Source organism: Paramisgurnus dabryanus, chromosome 22 (genome assembly GCF_030506205.2).
Source record: "Paramisgurnus dabryanus chromosome 22, PD_genome_1.1, whole genome shotgun sequence".
NCBI classification, from domain to species: Eukaryota; Metazoa; Chordata; class Actinopteri; order Cypriniformes; family Cobitidae; genus Paramisgurnus; species Paramisgurnus dabryanus.
The window spans coordinates 9,513,445-9,531,337 of NC_133358.1; the positions used below are offsets into that span (position 1 = coordinate 9,513,445).

At 38.3% G+C, this 17,893-nt stretch overlaps 1 long non-coding RNA gene across 1 annotated transcript; it reads right to left on the bottom strand.

Annotated features, from left to right (window-relative positions):
- Positions 1–2,781: 2,781 nt before the first annotated feature.
- Positions 2,782–5,539, bottom strand: LOC141281416 (uncharacterized). Its single transcript, XR_012335721.1, has 2 exons — positions 3,702–5,539; positions 2,782–3,037 (listed from the first exon to the last, which is right to left on the bottom strand). It is a non-coding gene; the product is annotated as an uncharacterized lncRNA (long non-coding RNA).
- Positions 5,540–17,893: the final 12,354 nt, after the last annotated feature.

A 17,893-nucleotide genomic window follows, 5' to 3' on the forward strand; every position in this document is an offset into this window, starting at 1 on the left:
GGCTCTGTTTTGTTCACAACCTTGTGTGAAACAGTGGTTGAGTTTCCTTGAGGCCACTCTTTTTATTAACCATGTTTTTTTGTGGTAAAAGTGTAGTAACCATGTTTGTTTTTTTCAACATGATCTCAGAAAATTACGTGGGATTCTCACGGATTGGTTACTCAACTGCTTTTTCCTATTTTCAAACCATTGTCACTTCGGTTTAGGGTTAGATTTGGTGTTTGCGTTAGTATGTCACTTTAACTATTGGTTTATACATTTGTTTCTGATGTATTCTTTTATATTTTCTAAACTTTAAACAATTGTCACCTGGTGTTGGGGTTAGAGTTGGGTTTGGTTTGGGATGTCATTTTATGTAAATCTAACCCTAAACTGAATTGGCTTTATGCCCAGCTGCACTACTTCCTGAACTTGGACGAACTAATTAATCCAAGTGTGCCTGACCTCAGTAGTCACAACAACAATAATCAGGCACACCTGGATTAATCCGTTTGTCCAATACTGGCAGACAGGAAACAATGAGCTGGCTAAAGTTCAGAAAGTAGTGCAGCTGGGCATAAAGCCTATTGACAATGGTAAGAAAATAGGACAAAACAGTTGAGTAACCAATCCGTGAGAATACCACGTAAAAGAAAGTGCAGAGATCTGTGAGAATGCTACGGTGTATTGATTACTATTAGCCATACCATGGTTTTACTACAGTAACCACCCTGCTGGAAAACCAGCATACCAGCATATGTTGTGTTTTGTTGCTGGTATGCAGGTGACCACCAGCTAAAACAGCACCAAACCAGCATGAAACAGCATAGGAATTATGTCGTTTCATTTTTTTCACCAGGGCATGGTTTAACTATGGTTTTTAAAAACCATGGTTCTCAAAAACATGGCTATTTTGTGGTTACCATGGTTTTACTATACAGTGACCATGTTTTGTTTTTGTTTTAACTGTAGTAAAACCATGCTTCATTTCCTTAAGGGTATATCCAACCAAAACCAAGAGCCCTGATTTGAGTTTGGTCTGCCAAAAGAAATTTGGTTTGGTTTGCCATGAGGGAATACAACCAAAAAGGTTTGAGACCAACACAACACCAGGGGCGGGTTGCATAAACATAGCAATGAAGTTAAGACTGTGTCTTAAGAATTAGTTTCACCAACCAGCAATTAGCTTGTGCTAATCAGTCTTACTATTTAGATTTAAATTAATCCTACACGTCTCCTTTTTATGTAACATACTTAAAACAGTTACGATAAGTCATGAAGAAAAAAAATACATGATTAACTTTTAAGATTAGTCTTAGAAGTTTATGCAACCAGCCACAGGACTTTAAGGGCCTGAGACCAAAACAAGACCAAGGCTAGGCATGATCACAACCAGGGTTTGAAAATTAGTGAGGTCAAGGGGTGTTTAGAGTAAGCAAAAAAGTACACTAAAACACACTTTAAGTACACTTAGTAAATGTACTATTTTGTGCACTGATTTTGTAGTTAAAGGACAAGTTCGGTATTTTACACTTAAAGGCGGAGTCCACGGTGTTTGAAAAACGCGTTGGAAAAGGAGACGGGCCGACTACCAAAACACACTTATAGCCAATCAAATCAAATCAAATGCCGAGTTGCGTATGTGTGGGGCGGGTCTATCAACAGAAGGTCCAGATTCTATTGGGGTAGGGGCGTGTTTGTTTAGGTGATTTCAAATATCAACATTGGCTTTCAAACATCATGGACTCCGCCTTTAAAGCCCTGTTTTTAGATTGTTTATGATGAAATAGAACGGTTTTGATTTAAATTTGGACATATGCTGCTGGCACGAGAATTTTCCGTTTCTGTGGTATCACCCCCCACCCCCACAATGGCTGCATAGGTGCACTGGAACAATCCTTCCTAAAATGCAATAAACTTTCGTTTACAAAGACCTGAAACTCACCAAGTGGTCAGGGGTGTTCACTGATATGCTCACACAAAAATCGCTGCAAAAATGCTTTGACATTGAAATTCTGCTCCTCTTGTGATGTCAGAAGGGGATAATACCGCCCCTTAATCTGCACTATCCAACCGGCACTGGCATTTAGTGCAGAGATCAGCTCATTTGCATCCCAGGTGAAAAAAAATTCTATTAAAAATATACTTTAAAAAAGTGTACTAAGTATATTTTCTAGATTTTGTACTATTTTCGTCAAATCCAAGTATAGTTAAGTGTACTCAATTATGTATTAACTTCAACTTAACACCTATTTGATTACACTTCAAGTGTAAATAGTATGCTAAAATGGAACAACTTTTTTTAAACTTCAAGTGCACTAAAATACACTCCTGAAAATCAAGATTTATGAGTAATTAAGCACACTTACAGTACAATTGCATTGTATTGCAATTTTAATGGAAATACACTTAAAAAGCCATTGCAGCACAAATTATAGTTGTGTTTAAGTACATTTTGTGCATACTGCTATCATACTTATAATTAGTATAAACTATGTTAATTTAGTATGCCTCTGTAATATTTCAAGTGCTCTACAAATGCACTTCCTAACTATTTTTAGTGCTTTTAAAGTGTCCCACTATGACAATAATAATGTTTTTAAAGTGAATTTCAATTACAACCTAAACATCATAGACACGTACTTTCAGTGCAATATTATAATAGTGTATTTTTTATATTTTAAGTATATTTCATCTGTACTTTTATCCCCATTTTGTTATACTTAAGCATGAATATTGCTGTTACACTACAAGTGTATAATATAACAATTCAGTTCAAATGCACACAAACAGATTACAAACTGCATTTCAAAAAAGGATCTTTATTAATGACACAAAAGTAACACACAAAACAGATATTGGCAAAATGGGGAACCTTAAACAGTCGACTTTCTTTGAAATGCCGGGAAGAGAACAATTGCGAACAACTTGTACTATATGCACATCTAGCTCTGATTTGAACTACTGGAGGCCTTGTAACTGGCATTGTTGCACTTCCTCCGTAGAAGGTCCCGGATCTCTGCCACCTCGATGTTGGGGAATCACTCCCTCACTGCATCTGTAAAACAGGAAAGAGACATTTCAATTTCAATTTTATTTATATAGCGCTTTTCACAATTTGTAGTTGTTTCAAAGCAGCTTTACATTAAAAGAAGCAGGGGAAACAGAAAAATCGACAGACAATATAAGTAGCAAAATACAGCGGCTATGAATAAACTTTACAAGTGAGCAAATTAATAATGTCTCGTATACAAGAGGGTGCTAAGTTAAGCCAATGTTGCTTGACTCCCCGGGGTTAAAAAAACCCTAGGAGAAAAACCTCAGGGAGGAACAAAAAGTCCTAGGAGGAAAAGATATACACATATATATATATATATATATATATATATATGGGATGTAAACGGATAAGGAGATTTAACGGGTTCCGTCTAGGGCTGCACGATAAATCGCATGTGTTTGTCAGGCGCATCTCCTCAGTAATGCCGGTTCCTTGATTAGTATTAAATCGCCATCAGCTGTTTTCAGATGGAGCAGCTTTAACTACAGAGCCGTAGTTCCCTGACAAGCTGGGCCATATCGCATACATATCGCAGCCGATACGTCCGCGATAATTAATGCGAAATTGCCCCGATTGTCAGTGAACTACGGCTCTGTGTAGTTAAAGCTGCTACATCTGAAAACAGCTGATGGCGATTTAATACTAATCAAGGAACCGGCATTACTGAGGAGATGCGCCTGACAAACACATGCGACTTATCGTGCAGCCCTAGTTCCGTCGGTGGTCAGGCATCGGCTGGGCATCACGTTGAAGGGCAGCCAGTAGATCAGTGGTGTGTTGACCTCCACGGCAGCCAGAACTGGTCTGTTTGTCTCAATGTCCTCGGGTTTGAGGACGAGACAGGGAGAGAGAAACAAAATCCTATTAGCGTAGGGGCCATTCACATGTAATGCAGTGTCACACAGTGTTGTGTTTTAATATCTGCTCGGTTCCAGACAGGCTAGCTATTGCGGCATTAGTAAATTACCCAGACGAGTTATGTGAATGCTTTGTTCCGTACAAGCTAACTTTTGCGAGATAAGTATAATTTACTAGACAAATTATGTGAATGCTTTGTTAAAGAAAAAAAGTCTTAAAGAATAATTCCGGTATTAAACACTTTGAGTCTCATTTCTGGTTTGTTTTGGATGAACTACAGTGATGGTCACTGAAATTTTGACAATGGGTCGTGTCTTGACTTTTTAACTTGTTTAGAAGCGTCTCTTGACTGCTTCAGAATGGAAGTCAAGGGCCATGCACAAACATGTCATTAAAACAACACTTAACGTTCATTTTCAAAACTGTGCTACTCACAGAGTGGTTTGTGGTGTTCGTTGATGATTAAAAACAAATATATCAGAGCAATGTATGATTTCAATCCGTGTTATTTGCTATAGTGGATCTATTTTTTCAGACACCTCACAACCACGTATATACTTCCGCTCTATATTTGAGTCTGAAGCGTTAGCACACTCTTGACCACTTGATGGCGACAACCACTTTGCCTAACAAGGATGCTGAACGGAACTTGGTGTCTAGCGTATAGACAGTCACAATCGAGCTCAAATTCAAACCTAAGGCTGGTCACTGAGCCATCAAATATGGGAAAAATTTGTGCCCTACTCCGAGGGCACAGTTGCTCTGCTCATGCTAGCCTTTTGAGAGAAACCGAGCGAAAAAACTACAACCAGATGTAAACAGACCCTTTTCCATTTCCGGCGGCAGAGTGATATATCAGCGAGCAATGAGTCTTCCAAGAGAAGTCAATGGAATTTTACAAAATGCCAAATAAAACACCACAGAAACTGTATTTCGCTACACTACTTGTTTTTAATCATCAACGAACACCAAGAACCACTCGGTGAGTAGCACCCCTTACGAAAATTAACCATGGTTTTACTACAGTTAAGACCAAAAAAACCATGGTTACTGTAGTAAAACCATAGCTACCACAAAATAACAATGGTTTTGACAACCATGGTTTTCAAAAACCATAGTTAAACCATGGTTAGTGTAGTAAAACCATGGTTTTGCTCATAGTAATCAATTGACCAAAAAAAACATGGTTACTACACTTTTACCACAATAAAACCATGGTTAATATTCGTAAGGGACAGTTTTGAAAATGAAGGTTAAGTGTTGTTTTAATGACATGTTTGTGCATGACCCTTGACTTCCACTCTGAAGCAGTGAAGAGACGCTTCTAAACGAGTCAAAAAAAGACACGACCCATTGTCAAAATTACAGTGTCCATCACTGTAATTCATCCAAAACAAACCAGAAATAAGACTCAAAGTGTTAAATACCAGAATTATCCTTTAATGGAGCATTTCACCTGTAGAAACATTAATCTTTATTGAAAGTGTCTTATATTTGTAGTGGAAATGTAACATACATTTCGAATTTGGTGCCTATTTGACTAAAAAAGGGGTGTTTGTAGTCTCACCACCTCAACAAAGATATTGGACTTCCTTCTTTCAATGATGCAAAATTATAATTTTTTACATCATTGAAAGAAGGAAGTGCAACAATGGACCCATGACAATGTATTTCTCCTGTCTCAGGAAATGATGCATGACCATTCAAAAACATGACTGGGGTTCTAAAGATACAAAGCTTAATACAAATGGGTGAAGTGTCCCTTTAGATTTAAAGTGATTGACTGTGTCTGATTCACAGATACCAGTTGGCAAATCATTTCAGAGCTTAGACACTTTTGATATTCTAGGGAAAATTAAGAGACCAGAATTTTGCGACCGCAGTGTACGTGTTGGATTGTATTCTGATATTAATTCTCTAAGATACGAAGGTGCTGGGCCTTTTAAGGTTTTATTGGTGATTAATAGTATTTTTAATTGTATGCGATATTTGACTGGTAGCCAGCATGACATGGGCATGAATTAAAACAATATTAAATTAAAAGATTAAACTTAACTTACATCATTTTTACACAGAAACCTCTTCAGCGTCAGCAAGGTCGACCACATGGTACATGACCTCTGTAAACACAAACATGGATAGACATCATATTAAAAAAGAAGACAATCATACAACTTTAAAATATATTTTGACTCCAAACTTTTTTACAACAACATCTAACGTTGGTTTATCTTAAACTTAAAGTGAAGCTGGCTTGGTTACTAAACAGAATAAAGCTATTAAAACAGGCTTGCAAAATAAGCAGCATCTATCAGAACTTACCTACAGCAATGAGCTTTTAAACAACAGAAATCGTCTAAGGTTATCGTTTAAAATAGCAGAAAGAGCCATTTGCTACAGTTAGCTGAACATCTCCAACACAAGTAATCTTGCCGTTTTATTTTTAAAGTTTTAAACATCGAATTGATTCGTTTATCAGGCATTTTGCATGTTACTTTGCTCACTGAAAAACCGCATGTTCAAGTTCCTAACGTTACTGTGTACAGTGTATAACTTACTCTTAATGTTTCCTGTGTGTGCTTTAAATTAAAACACTTCTCGCATAAAGACAAAAATAATCACAGTGAAGAACAAAATAGGAACAAATATGGAACAGATCTGCGCGATGTAAAGGAATGAAAGTCAAACTTACCTCAGCCGTACTGTTTAGCATGAAAACGAGTCAGTAGCGGTTTGAAAAATGCCGTTGATCCTGATTGGTGGGAATGAATGGGTGGGTGCAGGTGCATTCTGGGAATTTGAGTCTTTTGCCCTGGCGTTGGTACTGCTTTAGCATGCTGCTGTAGATGTATTTTGACTACAATTTCCAAGTTGCATTGGATGTTTTTTTTTTTTTTTCATTATTTTGGATCCTCTGCTGGCACTTTATGTACTTTTTATAATCTGCGTTTTCACACTGATTTGTTCTTTATACTTTATCAATAATAAAAATATTAAATATTTTTATAAAATGTATAACGTTTACAAAACATGTTTAGTTGACAAACATGTTGACAGTTATTTTGAGTGATGCTCAGATTTTCTTAAATAAAAAAAACCTTTATCAATTAAATTACATTAGCATAATAATACATGTATTTAGTAAACACACTTGTAGATATATAATGTTTTTATGTTATGTGCTGCCTTGAACCCCCCACCCAGCTTTGAAAACAGAGACAGCAACTCTGTCATTAACCCTTCACACCTCACAACCAGCACTCCTTACAACCAGCTGTGAGGATTCCTAGAAACTTCCACCAGTATACATCCATATACACAAGGTTTCTGGATGTTTCACGAGTTTACTTCTGAGTATTACGTTTCCAAGCACTCTGCCTCATTTATCTGGCAAACCTAAAGTTTAGCAGGGATTTCCCATCCGTATTTGTCTGGATACAGCTCTTTTCATGCAGTGTATAGCCTACATTTTATTATTCTAACGTATTTTATGAAAGTACTCTGATATGCAACTAAAAATACACTTATTTTATAGTGTACTGTATAAAGTGTACAGAAGTCACACTTCTAATGAAGTGAGATCCTAGTATGCTAAAAAAGTAAATTAACAATTAATTTCCAAAAAATATACTTCCCATAAGTATATTGAATTGTCACTCTAAGTATGTCAAATTTAATACACTTAAAAAAAATAAACTTCTATACAATTTAAAATACATTGACAACAAAGTACACTTTCAAAAAGTACATTTAAAAAATATTTTAATTACTGGTAAATTAGTATACTTATTTTTTGGACTCTTAAGTTGAACTTAATTACATCTTTTTTTAAGTATACTTTCAAAAAGTACATTTAAAAGATAATTGAATTACTGGTAAATTCATTATACTTATTTTTTGGACTCTTAAGTTGAACTTAATTACATATTTTTTGAAGTATACTTTCAAAAAGTACATTTAAAAGATAATTGAATTACTGGTAAATTAGTATACTTATTTTTTGGACTCTTAAGTTGAACTTAATTACATATTTTTTGAAGTATACTTTCAAAAAGTACATTTAAAAGATAATTGAATTACTGGTAAATTAGTATACTTATTTTTTGGACTGTTAAGTTGAACTTAATTATATCTTTTTGGAAGTATACTTTTAAAAAGTACATATTAAATACTCTTTAAATTAAGTACAACAAGTAGAAGCATACTTGTTTTATACTTCATGTACTTCAATCATATTTCTAATACACTAAAGTATACTACTTTTTTACCTGGGATTTTAAAGGAAACACCCCAAAACGGCACATTTTTGCGGTCACCTACAAAGTGGCAATTTTAACATGTTATGATAAATTATCTATATGATATTTTGAGCTAAAACTTCAAATACCTACTCTGGGGACACCAAAGATTTATTTGACATCTTAAAAAGTGAAATGCCCCCTTTAAATTAGTAATTTAGAGAACTTCAAATTTTATTTTTTTATATGAAAAATGTACAGAGGTCCAGACCTCGGTGACCTCATAGCAGTCTACTGCCATTAAGCTAGGGGAAGACTCATTCAAAACCATAATCTTCAAAAATGGACCATAGCCAATACCAGTCTCAAGTCTAGAAAACTTTTATGTTGTCTGAACAGCTATAAGAATATGTCCACAATTAATTGAAAAAAAATAGGGCTTCATTAATCTATTTCTGGTGTTTCGAGATCCCAACAATGTCTCAAACTGTGCAAAAGTCTGCTATCAAAATCCAAACATTTCAATTGCAACGTAAGATTTCACATCAAATTCTTTTTAAACTAAACTATTTGAGTTATGCACAGCTATGCCTGCTGAGTCGTGATTTATCTTGACAATGCTTATGGCACAAGGGACTGAAATAAAGCAATGTGTACATGGGCTAAATAATTAAAAAAATATTTGAAGTCTGGCAGTAATGGTCTTGAAATTACAAAAGCGTGCTTTGTTGCCTAAAGCAGCAGGAATGAATTTAGAGACACAACTCCTCAGGGAGGGTTTTAGCATGTTGACAGTCCAACAGTTACTGTTACAGTTAGCACGCTAAAGCACTGTATGCTGTCAGCATGCTAAAAACATCCAATAAATTATGTCTCTTTATTCATCCCCCCAAAAAAACATTAAAATAAAAATCAAGGTAAACTCTTAGGGGCGGTTCCCATACAAGCCTTAAACCTAGTCCTAGACTAAAATACTTAAATGTAAAAAAAAAAATTGCACTCAGATATCTTAAAATAAACTACTGCCATTGTTTTGTCTCAAGATGCACACGTTAATATTTTTTATGTTTGTAAAAACCTAATATAACTAAGAGCAAGTCCTGACTTGATCTATACCTTGTCTGGGAAACCACCCCTTAGTCTACTAATAACTTTACTAATCATCTAATCAAAAATTAAACTAGTCAACAACTGTTACCTATTACCAGTTTAAAACAAAAAGTTCTCTGTATTAAAGTTAAAAAAAAAAAAAACTTTATTTCGACACACATTTACCAGCTACCTGCAAGTGCAAGACATGTCTTACTCGGATCTCTGTAATGCACTTTGCAACACGTGTGGTGCAACACTGAGCTGTCTCATCCATCAATGCTTTGACACAGGAAATGGGTGGAGCCTTCACAGTCAGACATCTCGATGGCACAAGGCCATCAAACCAAAATCTACTACAAGTCATCATCATCACGCCTCAAAAACAAACAGTCAGGTGCATAAAACTGCATAAACACTTAACCGACTCTGTTTGTGAAACGACAAAGTGTTTTTGTTATCTTATAATCTTAGTGCCCAGGTGAGTCACCTGTCTGACAACTCCAAATGCGATCAATGAGACAGATCTACTGTCTGATTTCAGCCATGAGTCACTGTTTCCAGATCCTCAACACTTGATGCACCATGGAGTACCAGGTTTACGGTCATGTTTACACGTGTTTAATCCTGCATCACGTTTTTGTATAAAAGAGGACATAAGACCTCGCGGTGGAGCGGCTAGTGTTATCTAGATCAGCATAATCTGTACACAAAGAGCATTCAAGCTCTGCGGCAGCACAATGCCTTTGTTTGCCCTGCAATAGAAACCAGTTGTCCACTGCTGAGTCAATATTTACACCCTTTTAGAATGTGGGCTGTGCTGCCTCCCTAATACTACAGAGCGGGCACATATCTTTCCCTCTATTTTCCTCGCTTTTCATCACTTCTCATAAATTGTACAAACACAGATTCCGATGCGAGGGGAAGGACGTCCACCTGCAGCCATGTAATATTTTTGTGTGGGTGAAAGATATTGATTTCAGCCCGAGCCCAGTTTATGGCAGGGTCTTCCTGTGTCCAGATTTACTGACACTTACTGTGATTTGGCCAAGTAGTATATATTCCTGAACTTCCTTGTTCTTGGCAACCAAGCAGATTTTAGAGCTGGGACTTTAGGGTTGAAGCTGGGACTTGAATGATTTTTTTATCAAGCAATAAGTTTCCTCTGATGTTAGAAGTTGGTTAAAGGGTAAAGGTGTGCACATGTGTGGATTTTTTATTGTGGTTTTTCTGAACAGCGCTTTGATCAGTCTTGTGGTTGTTTTTATATGTGCTTTATAAAAGTAAGAATTTCATCTTGAAATAAAGGTACATTATTCTACAGGAGTTTTAACATTAAATAAGAAAAGAGTACAAACATTTGGGGCAGTTGTAGCCTAGTGGTTAAACAGTCTGGCTTGTAACCCAAGAGTTGCCGGTTTGAGTCTCATGGCCGGCGGGTTGCAACTGTGGTGCCCTTGAGCAAGGCACCTTACCCTAATTGCTCCCGGGTGCTGGGATAGCTGCCCACTGCTCCAGATGTGTGTGTTCATGACTTAGGCCCTGTCCCAAATGGTGCACTTCATGTGGACTTTCGGTCTTGTGGCCTTAAAATTGCGCGTGCTCACTTAGTCTACGAGACCGTAGGGTGTCCCATCTGTCATTTTTACGTTTTGAAGTGTGTTCATCAGCGCCTCCTTTGCCCCCTTGATGCGGTCTTCAGCGAAGTCCACACTGCAGCAGGCTTCACGCACTTTACCAACCCAGAAAACCTTGCAAAAGAGCAATCAGACCAATCAGATGGCGGAAGAGATGAGTTCACACTGACGAGCAACTTCTCTACCTATTTCCGGTGTAACCCTTGAGTCTGTCCCAAAATACGACTCCGGTGCACTCACATGGATTCGCATCAAAGGTCCCTAAAGTCTGCACTACATGATGTCATCAAAGTGTGACCTCTGAGGAAGACCACAAGTCCAGAGTGTGCCATTTGGAACAGGGCCTTAGAGTGTGTGTGTGTGTGTTCACTACTCACTGGGATGGGTTAAATGCAGAGGTCACATTTTGAGTATGCGTTGCAGTCTTGTCACTTTCAGGTGTAGTTAAATCTCAGTCTCAGACATCACGCCCATGGACCATTGGCTGAATGTCTAATGCATATTGAATACGTTTCTGGAAACACTTCAGCTGATGTCGAAGTCGTCCTTTGTTTGGTTTAATTATACAGGATTTCTGGGAGATGTGCGATCTTTAACGTCCGGCAGGAAACAGCACAAAACTATGATCTAAGAAGAAAGCTTTCATGTTTACATCCGTGACAATACGCTTCATCAAGATCAACACATGTTTTAGTCTTTCCTGCCAATGACGCTTTCCTGACGAGTTTTTACGGTTATCTGTAATCCAGCTATTATATAATTTATAAAAAACCTGAAGCAAAAACGAATTTAACAACATTTTAAACTCCATGTATGTTTTGATCTCTAACAAAATTCCTTTACAAAAATGCAAGAGGTCATGAAAAGAGAACAAAAAAGCAACAATTGTTTGAAAGCAGAGGGTCTGTTCTTTCATTTGATATATTTGTATGTTTGTATATTTATGGAAGAATATTTTCCTAGAAGGCATTTTGTAAATCTTTGTAAAAAAAGCTGGCAGTGAATGAGTTAAATGTATGCAAGGTATCCTAACATGTTTTCTATTGTCGTTATAGACGTTCGTGAATGATGGTTGCACACTGGTCTGTTGTTGTGGCAACATCTCCAAGCCCCTAAACATGACGAGGTACAAAGCGAACGTGTTCGGCTGCTTAGTATGTCATATGGACTCTTGGGGCGGTCCTTGGCCATTCAAAGCTGACAAGGTTTCCAGACCTTCTGTAGGAAGGCTACACAAGTCTAGGTGGAGCCGTCCAAACACAGCCCAGATGTCCAGGCCAAAACAAGGCAAAATATGGTCTGTCTGTGAAAATTGAATTGACATCTAATCATAACCCTCCCCAAAAATGTAACAAATAAATGAAACCTTGACTTTTACCCCAGTTCGAGCCCCGGCTAGGTCATGTGGCCTTTCTTTGTGGAGTTTGCATGTTCTCCCTGTGTGTTTACTCCGGGTACTCTGGTTTCCTCCAACGGGCCAAAAACATGCAGGTTTGGCTATACATATAGTAATATGTGCTGGAATGGTGTGAAGAATAAAGAAAGAATGAAACCTTGACTTTACATCCATGATGAATGATCACACATCTCACAACTTTTTATTGCAAAAACGACCAAATGCAATGTTATTTTGGCAAGAAGTGGGTTACTTGACTATATTGGGTCCATATTTAACCCTAGATGGTGAAATGATGGCTATTGCTTGCTGGGATAACTCAAAGTGATGTGAGATTATTGTTTGATGAAATATCTAAGACACAAATGACATCTTACTGTATACATTTCCATTTGGACTCCATGTCAGTACTGACGATGAGACAGACAATATAATATCTTAATAAGATCTTAGATTTTTCTTTCTTGTGGTTGGGAACTTGGATTACTTGGAAATTGGGAAAACCAACATTTAACAAGAATGCTGTTGCAGAACCTACCAATATAGAAACCTGTCCTAGTTGGCAGAATCACGTCCACCATCCCGTGACTGTAGGGAGTGATAGAGCTGGCGATCAAGCTAAAGTCTTCACCACCCAGCGAATGTCTCTGGCATGAGCTCACCACATTCTCGCAGAATGACCCCTTTGTTACCAGGGCTGCTTGGGGGCTGTGAATGGATTACAGAGGGAATGTGCAACATTGCGACCACAGAGCTGATAAACCGAAGCTTTTCCCTGTGCCACATCTCACATTGAATCACCCTCTTCCTCTCTGCCCAGGTGTTAGGATGAGGAAACAGGGATGTATCCAATCTGCTTTCCTGGCCAGGAACCATCACATATTCAGTGCCAACTGATTATGGTATTAAAAATATGTAAGTCTGACTAATGGTCAGTGGCGTTGCCAGGGTAGCTAGACTCGGCCTTATAAAGGGCCCAGTGTAAAAGCGATGCTCATGGGGGGGAGCTGGCCATGGACTAGAGGTTAGTGCATATCGTGACCCTGATACACAGTTGAGCCATTCATGCGGTTTCTCACCCCTGATGACCCATTGAGTGTTTCATCTATCAGCTTAGTGGTTATGTTGGTGAATGAGGTTAAATGTGTCTGTTATTTTCAAAGCATGACAAGTAAAAGTCGGTTGGATAGGCTAAGAAAGTTAAAACTTTTAGACCAAAACACAAAAGGCATTAATCAGTCACGTAGACTTGCTGAAATGAGGCTTTGTAGAACTTTATTTCTTTATATACTTGTTCAATAACTGTCTCCCTATTGTTCTTTTATTCAAGCTTCGCCTCCATTTGAGTCTTTATCACAATTCCTTGCACATGTTTTTCATTGCATAAGTACCTGTGTTATCTAGACTTTGTGTTCTTGGTGGTAGGCATGCTTAATACAGACTCTTCCTGGAGCTTGAGAAATCATTTCATTGCCGTCAGTGCAGTTCACATATTTGACAATCCAGGAGGAATTTACATAATGTCCGCTGTCCAAAGGAGAGTTGCGATAAGTAGTACCAACACGTGAAACCCTGGACGGCTGAAAATGTCGCTGGGGAGGAAGTCTTGCTGCCAAGATGTGCATTTAGAGAGGAGGATAAAATCTACAGTAGATTAGATCTTAGGTCACTGTGAACTTCGTGAACCTTAATGTATGTAAAAGTCATACCCATTAAATGTATTGCAGTAGAATTAGGTCTTTAAAATTGGATTGATTTATAGATTTTTTTAATATATAGACTCTTTATTATATTAGATATTAATATAGTGCAAATGATTGCCCTACTGTGTATTGGATGTGGGAGCTTTAATCAAGTGCTATACCTCCAAGAAAAATCTGATGACAGATTCTTTTCAGCAATCAGAATAATTAATTATCCATGGCCCAGAAAACTATATCTTGATTTTTCACGCAATATTAAAATGTACAATCAAATGAGCTTTGGTACTTTTCTTTCCCCTACATCAAGCCTCTTAAAGTGTGGATTTAAGTAGATAAAGCCCAGCGGTTGGGTTAAATTAACTCAGAATATATTTATATTGAACCCAACAATGGGTTAAAGCAACCCAGCATTTAAGGTGGAAACAACCCAGCATTGGTTATATTAGAACCGAGTGGGTCAGTTAAGTCAATTTTTGACTCAACGCGGGATTAGAGGGATCCTCTCCATAACAGTTGGGAAAGCTATTGAACACTTATGTATGATTCTTGTGCCGTTTCTGTGGTCAAAGTGTGAGCCAGACCGGCTAGTCAATCGTCAGTTAAATGAAGCACAATGCAATAAGCAACAGCGCAGCCTGTTTGCTCATCCATCCCCAAATCCTTCTTCCAGAACCCCCCATCTTTCCTCCCACACATTTACCCTGTGGGGTCCCAGTCGGGAGGAACACGGCACAAGTGGATGTGGCAGGTTGCCATAGAAACTTAATAAGCCACAGACTGCATAGAGACTTAGCTGGGGTAACTACTGAACCATGGTTTTAAAAGGTAATAAATTGTAAGCGGGGCAATATGTGGAAAGAGACAAAAAGAAAGTAGATGTCAGAAGGGAAGAAATGTGTTGTCTCGCCTGAGAATCGGGGTGTAGGGTTCGGGGGGAAGGGAGGGAAACTGAATTAAATAGTTTGTCAAGCATGGTTGTGATTGTGAGCGCCACTGGAGTCGCGAGGCTGAAGGTTAAACGGTTGTCTGCGATGCCCATGTCGATGGGTTCCCTTTTGACGCGTGTCACCGTTCGTCTGCGTCGTCCCCATCCTTTATCTTCTCCTACAATTGTCATTGCCTGGACTGGAATGCCCATTATGTGCACCTGTCTGGCGGTAGGAATTGATGTGGGGCTCGCTGTCATAGCTCAGATAGTTTCTGTGGCCGTTCCGTTGCCAAGTATCGTTTATGGCCGTAAATCTTTCATTAGCGCCAGCGCTGTAAATCTATCATTAATTATTGGGCTTGGCATTTACAGAGGGACCTCTGATTGATAGCGGAGACGGCTGGGAGCATGGTGTGGACTGTTTAGAGAGCAGATCCATAATGGCTGGCAACAAGGTGGAATCTGTCTATGTTATAATATCTGAGGCCTTGCCATTCATCTCACTAACCTTATCATATTGTAGGGCTCATCGGAATAAAGCTTTCCAGAGTGTCCGCAGTATGTTTGTTCCAGTGTGTGTGTGGTCATGGGTATATTCAAAGCTACTTTCTGTTTTTCTAAAGCCAGATTTTGAAGTAAACTCTAATTAATATCATATGCATATAAAATTCGAGTTGTGAACTTTACAGACGCTTGAATCAGACACGTGCGTTGTCGCGGTTACGCATCTGGATGGAACTTAACTTGCGGTCTGGCCAAACTGAACTTTGGAACAAATAACTTGTCGAAAATAACAAATGTTTTTGTTTGCTTAAGACGAGGGGAAATGGCGATCGTGGATCACCGCTATGTCAAGGGAGGGTGATCTGTAGGTAAGATTGTATACATTATATCAGGAGTGGGGAACCCTGGGTCCTGGAGGGCCACTGTCCTGCAGAGTTTAGTTCCAACCCTAATCAAACACACCTGAATTTCATTTCCAAGTAATCCTGAATACTTTAATTAGATTTTTCAGGTGTGTTTAATTAGGGTTGGAACTTAACTCTGCAGGACAGTGGCCCTCCAGGACCAGGGTTCCCCACCCCTGCATTATATAGTACAGTGGTTCTCAAACTGGGTTCCGGGGCCCCCAGGGGGGCCGCGAGACGGTGCCAGGGGGGCCCCAGTTTTATGACATTTTATAAAATACATTAATTTATCATAAATTTTGTGTAATTAAACAAAAAAAAAAATAAGCCTACTACACAACATCACTACTTTGTATAATTTAATATTATTATTTTTAATAAAAATGTTACATTTTAGAACTGTTTTTGTCATAAATTTTCTTTGGGGGGGCCGCGAAGGAATGCACCTTCAAGGGGGTATACAAAGGGGGGCCGCACGCAGAAAAAGTTTGAGAACCACTGATATAGTACACATTTTACACAGTAATGTTAGCTCAGTTTAGTTTTTGATACGCTTTAGCTATTGTTGTTTATTTTGCTTGTTATCAGAAATAAAGTACTCTAAAAGTTTGATTCTTTGTGGAAGTTTACCGGAAGTTACGTTTGTTCAACGAAAGTCGTTTGTTTATAGCCTGGCTAACACCAGACCAGTCTCATAGAGAATAAGATGTCGTCTGGGAACCACATGCTCATTTTCTTGAATTTGAGGCGTGGTTTACAAATGCCCAGAGCCGTTTATTGGGCGCTACGAATGTCTATCAAATGTGACTGTACGTAGCTCATAGCCAATTGTTTTAATTATACCAGATGACGTATATAGAGCAACATCAATTCAAACGTCAACAACTTTTATTGGGTATGTGTGCACACAGCTGAAAGCTATGCAACTAAACCAGTAGCTGTATATTGATATTGAAAAGCAACACAACTTAGTGGCACTGTGACAACCACAGTAGGTAGGCTAAAGGGCATAATGACAATATGATATTAATAAATACCACTTACAGTACCATTTAAGTTAAATGGACTTTGTCGACGATGCATAGCAGGTTGGTCCTATAAAACTCTGTGGCTATCATGTCTTGCCATATTCAAACATCCTTCTTGGATATAAAAATTGTTTAACACCAAAAGTTGCTCATTTTTTAAATAAACTTGGGTTCAAAACTACTTCGAACACTATCTAAGGCTGCATCGAAAAGTAACTTCACATCTTCTGCCATGTTGGATAAACAAAACTGCTTTAGTGTGTTGCATAGACGTCATCATTGTCTTGCTGAAGACGAAAAATCGAAAAGTAACTTTGCGTCTTCTGCCGTGTTGGATAAACAAAACTGCTTCAGTGCGTCGCATAGACATCGTCATCGTCCTGCTGAAGACCAAAAATCGAAAAGTAACTTTGCGTCTTCTGCCGTGTTGGATAAACAAAACTGCTTTAGTGTGTCGCATAGACGTCGTCATCGTCTTGCTGAAGACGAAAAATCGAAAAGTAACTTTGCGTCTTCTGCCGTGTTGGATAAACAAACTGCTTCAGTGTGTCGCATAGACGTCGTCATCGTGCTGCTGAAGACGAAAAATCGAAAAGTAACTTTTCGTCTTCTGCTGTGTTGGATAAACAAAACTGCTTTAGTGTGTTGCATAGACGTCATCATCGTCTTGCTGCCCCCTCCCTGTTCTGTGATTGGTTCCCTATTTCAGGGGGAAAAAATGGTCTATAAAACCATGCTAGACTTGCAGCGTGAATAAATTTGCACGCAAGGCAGCATGGGGAAACCCAGGCTAGTTTGTTTATGTTGTTACTGCTAAAACAGTCAATATTTGCTTTGCTTACACCTAGTATTAAAGATCCACTGACATGCTTTGAAATGTGTATTTTTTGTCAATGCATTGACATAATTACCACTACACAGAAAGTTAAGGGGTGACATAAAGTGGCTCCTTCCCCTTTTGAAATAAACAATAAAATGTACCTCACAGCATTCAAGTGCAGAATGATGTCATTAAAATCTTTTAACCGTATTGGCAGAAGTGAGAGAATTCTGCTTATATCTTCTAAATGT